Raw genomic sequence first — 5,448 nt, 5'->3', positions numbered from 1 at the left:
ACACACAACCACACACACACAACCACACACACACACAACCACACACACACAACCACACACACACAACCACACACACACACAACCACACACACACACAACCACACACACACACACAGGAAAACATAGACGAGTGGTTGGGATTTAGCTGAGTGGTAGAGGGGCTTGGCTAACAAGTTCAAGGCCCGGGTTCAGTCCTCAGCTCTGGAGAAAAGAAGGAAGGAAGAAAAGCATAGACTATATTTCAGAGATTCTCTTCAATAGTGTTAGTAGGAAACAGAAAATGTACAGTGGGTTCCAGGAAGAAAAATAACAGTTTAGATTTGTTATTATTTTGTATGTGTGTGTGTGTGTGTTTTTCCCGCATGTATGCATGTACACCGTGTGGCTTGATGCCCAGAGGACAGATGATAGCAATGGATTCTCTGGAACTGGAGTTACAGAAGATTGTGAGCTACATGTGGGTGGAGGGAACCAAACCCAGGACTCTGCAAGAGCACCAAGTGCTTATAACCTCTCTAAGCCAGCTCCCGGTTCCCATCTTTACATTTTAAAACAAGATAACAAAAACAAACTTTATGCCTTGCTCATAATTCTTTATTTTGAAATGAACTAATTCAAAACACAGAAAGCTTCTCCAGGAATCCATACAGCCTCTGTACCTTCAGAGATGAATTGATTCCAAGTGCCATGGGTATCGCCCAGCCTTCCCAATGGTTCAGTAGAGATGAATGAGTGTTAGCCTGCAGAAGTGAGGGTTCCAACTAAACACTAATGTTGGAAATATTGCTTAACTCTTCCACATCCCAATGTGGTCGTCTGTAAGACAGGGACAATACTGTCCTGTGTGTCCAACAGAATTGCTGTAAACTTGCTTTTATATTTTGCAGACAGAGTATGTTTAGAAGATGGTATCCTGGGCAGGGCGGTGGTGGCACACGCCTTTAATCCCAGCACTGGGGAGGCAGAGGCATATGGATCTTTGTGAGTTTAAAGCCAGCCTGGTCTACAAGAGCTAGTTCCAGGACAGACTCCAAAATAAATAAAAATAAATAAATAAATAAATAAATAAATAATAAGAAGAAGATGGTATCATGTCAAAAGAAATAGTGTAGGAGGATCCCTGTGAGTTCAAGGCCAGCCTGAACTTCTGAAGGAGTTTCTGGTTAGCTTGATCTTGAGTGCGAACCTGCCAGAGAGAGGAGAAAAGAGAAAGGTGGAGGAGCTTGGAACAGTTCCTAATTAATAGGATTATTAAACTAATAGATTATTGCTTTATTTGTGAATTATGGAACTTTTTCTTTTTGTTTTTTTCTAGATAGGTCCTGGCTATCCTAGAACTCACTCTGTAGACCAGGCTGGTCTTGAACTCACAGAGTGCTAGGATTGAAGGCATGCACCATTGCTGGCTGGAACTGTTTTGTTTGTTGGTTTGTTTTTAAATAGCATACTTCTTTATTGATTCTTTGGGAATTTCACACCATGAATCCCAATCCTGTTCAACTCCAAGTCTCTCTACACCCTCCCCTCACCCCTGCAGCATCCCCCTAAAAAAGACCCCCTCAAAAAAATCAATTTAAAAGATCTACCTCTCTCCTCCATCTTTCCAACACCTCTTCAACCATCCTAGTGGCATTGGGAGCTGCAGTGTGTCACACAGTGTACCCTTTTGTCCAATCTGCCCCACCCACAAAATGTTTGTTGCAGATGTCACTGGTCTGGTTCAAGGCCTCTGGCCTCTGGCATACCATCTCCACTGGACCCTCACCCAAACTCCTCTCAGACATCCTGCTGTTGTGCCGAGTCATGGAGAGCCTGCCGCTGTCATTCAGCAGGACCTGTCTCTTCAGACTCCAGCAGGCCATAGACGGGGTAGGTGTTAGGGTGGGTCAACCCAAGACCCAGGATGTGGGTCTGGGTGGTAGCTGAGTCTGGGTCACCGGGACCACACCCCTCTGGTGAGGGAGAGAGCTAGCTCTCCTAGGTTCATACCATCAGGGCCACCATTCCCGTGCCTGTGATGAGGGGTAGGGCCATCTCAAGTGCAGGTGGGGATGGGAGGGGGAAGGGGCGGAGGAATGGGGACAGCTCTCCCTTGTGGGGGGCAGGGCCAGCCCTCCTAGGGACAGTGAGGGGCAGGGCTGGCTCAACATGGCCCTTGGATTTCAACATGCCTGGTTCCTATGACCCCCTGCGTCAACACAGGCCACAGCTATCACCACAGACCCCAGCTGCAGCAGGAACACAGACCCAGACATGGCCCTAAGCAGCCGCTTGGGCCCAGATGTCACCAAGGCCCCTGTGGCAGCACAGGCCACCCAGATCAGTATGGCCCTCCGACATCAACGTGATCTCAGGCATCTGAACAGCCCTTGGTGGCAACAGGAGTCACGGCGGGAACTATTTTAAATTACTGTTCAGCTGAGTGGCAGGTGAAGGGAAAAGTATCGACTCAGGCCCCCCAAGCCCAAGTTCTCAATACAGAGAGCAGGAAATAAGAGACAAAAACAGGAGATAGAAGATAAGGAGGGTGGAGGGGAGGGGAGCAAGGAAGGAGTGGGGGTATTTGACCTGGAGGGACAAAGGTCTGCCTCTGCATAGAGAGGAGGCATGCTGATAGACAAAGGATGGTTTGTGACGATAAGAAGGGAAACCCCCATGTTAGGATGAGGTGTTTAATTTTAATTGGGCATATTAATTAGGGCAGCCAAAGGGAGCTTTTGTTTGCGGACTTCAATACTTTGGACTGTGATAGTCGACCTCAGGAGGGACTGGCCAAATAAGGGAACGGACCTTGGTGGCTAGCTTTAGGAGTCTAATGGTTTAGGAAGGCGGGTGGGAGTGGGGGTGGGGTGGGGGGCTGGGGGAGCGGGAGAAGAGCAAGGCCGGCCAGAGTCACCTGCTGAGTGGGCTTGTGTCCCTTCGCAGGCACTTTCAATTAGCCGCATTGGGAATGCACGCATTTATTGATTTTATTTCACCAGTGTTGACCGGGCAATCACTGTGTAAGGCGCTCGGTAGCAGCCCATGCCTTGTGGTGTTAAAGCTGCCAGGGACGCTGCTGCTGCCAGGGATGCTGCTGCTGCCCCGAAACACATGGATGCTTACAAATTCACGGTAGAGGCGGGCAGTTTGTGATCCTCGTCGCTCCGTCTCCAGCCCACTAGTTTGCTGACCCTGTGATTCACTAGACCTGTTGTCAGATTACTTTGTCAGCTTTTTAAAATTGGTGTGTTCTAAGACGGAAGTAGTCAGCACGATGGAGATGCTCAGAGAAGACAGGCTCAGGAGTGAGAAATCACGGGACACTAAGGCTACCTCCGGGCGCAGACGGTGCACCCATTCCTTCGAAAGAGCCGTCACTGCTTCAAGCACCACAGAGTGGAGTTCTGTTTTTAAAAACCACGTTTTATTTATAGCTTCAGCTTCACAATCTGGAGTTACTTTACAGGAAGCAGTCGTCAGATGTGGCAGGAACTGCGGTCGCCCCATTGTTCTGCCGCCGTACTTGTGAACGCTCGTTTTAGACATCGAGGGGAGGGCGAAGCAGCGGCTTCCAAATCAAATAAGGAATTCATGCTCTTGAAATTTTTATAATAATTCTGAGTGATAAGTTGTCATGCAGAGTGGCCTTCATTATTTAGAAATGAGTCTAGGGGGTGGAAGGTGTTATGAGTAATTGATACTAAAAGCTCAAGTTGTGTGTATTGCTTTTTCACACGGAAGCAATTTTTGCTTTTCATAGTTGAGAGAATCGACTTTCCCATTTGTCAGGTGTAATTGCTGCCTAAATTGTCTCGGATGATTGTCACATTCTATTGTGGAAATCAATTTTTATTTATTTATTTATTAAGACAGGTTTTCTCTGTAGCTTTGGAGCCTGTCCTGGAACTAGCTCTGTAGACCAGGCTGGCCTCGAACTCACAGAGATCCATCTGCTTCTGACTCCCGAGTGCTGGGATTAAAGGCGTGTGCCACCACTGCCTGGCTGGAAATCAAATTCTGTAAAGTTGTAGAATTAATCTAGATGAGGTAGCAGTGTGTTCTTGCTAACTGGAGTTGCAGGAGAACTTGCTAGCTGGAGTTGAAGGAGAACTTGCTAGCTGAAGTTGAAGAACTTGCTAGCTGAAGTTGAAGCATTAGCAGGCCTCCTGAAAGAATGCAAGCTAATGAAGTAAGAAGACTCAGAGAAACAAAAACTAAGCAAGTGCATTCTTGATACTTTTGGGATTGCAACTTGAGAATATAAGTAGGCAAAGAAAAAGCCTGAAAAAGAAAGCTGCACAAGAAAGGGACTTCTGGTCCAGGCAGTGGTGGCACACACCTTTAATTCCAGCACTCAGGAGTAAGAGGTAGGTGGATCTCTATGAATTCAAGGCCAGCCTGGTCTACAGAGTGAGTTCCAGGTCAGCCAGGGCGACATAGTGAGAGTCTGTCTCATTTTTTCTTTATATTCATGTGTACATGCCACTCATGTGTCTGGAGTTACAGGTGGTTGTGAGCAAATTACATGGGTGTTCTTACCCCTTAAGCCATCTCTCAAGCCCTTATATTCCTTTTAAATATAAATATTAAAAAGGTTTAATTTAACTGGGTATGCTGGTACACACCTTTAATCCCAGTGCTTGGGAGGCAGAGGCAGGAAGATCTCTGAGTTTGAGGCCAGCCTGGTTTACAGAGTGAGTTCTAGGACAGCCAGAGCTACACAGCAAAACTCTCTCTTGAAAAACAGAACAAAGCAAAAAGAAGGAAGGAAGGAAGGGAGGAAGGAAAAAAGGAAGAAGAGGAGGAAGGAGGGAGGGAGGAAGGAAGGAAGGAAGGAGACATGATGCAGGCATACTGGCAGCAATGACGTGGGTCACTTTGTGTGGAGAGAGTATGGACTGCTCCTCCCTGTCACAGCTTTGTCGCCTTTTGGTCCACTGTCACCCTAGAACCTTTCGACCCTGACCTGGTGGCTCATGGCTAAGTCTTCTCTCAACTCACACACTCCTTATCTGCTCTAACACAGACCCATCACTTCAATACACACATTTAGTGGCTCACTATTCTTTATTTCAGACTAGTATATCTGCCTGTTAATTCAAAATCTCCACTTCATCAGATGTCATGATACAGGGCTGCAACCCCAGCCCTAGGGAGGCAGAAGCAGGAGAATCAGTCAGCAATTCAAAACCAGTCTGGGCGCCATGAAACTATCTCAAAAAACAAAAACAAAACAACAACAATAAAAACCCTCCATCTAGATTTCTTCAGTAAGGATTTCAAACTCAGCTTGCTTGTATTAGTTTTGGTTCTCATCCACCCCTAGCTTTGTCTGGATTCCCCCAAACAGATTCAAAGAGGGAAGTGGCAGTCTGGGGACGTGAAAGAGATGGGTCAGACTGTTTGCAAAGATGGCTTAAATGTCCTTCCTTCCTTCCTTCCTTCCTTCCTTCCTTCCTTCCTTCC

The sequence above is a fragment of the Microtus ochrogaster genome, unplaced genomic scaffold (assembly GCF_000317375.1).
Source record: "Microtus ochrogaster isolate Prairie Vole_2 unplaced genomic scaffold, MicOch1.0 UNK9, whole genome shotgun sequence".
Classification (NCBI taxonomy): Eukaryota; Metazoa; Chordata; class Mammalia; order Rodentia; family Cricetidae; genus Microtus; species Microtus ochrogaster.
Note: the sequence above shows the minus strand (reverse complement) of the source record.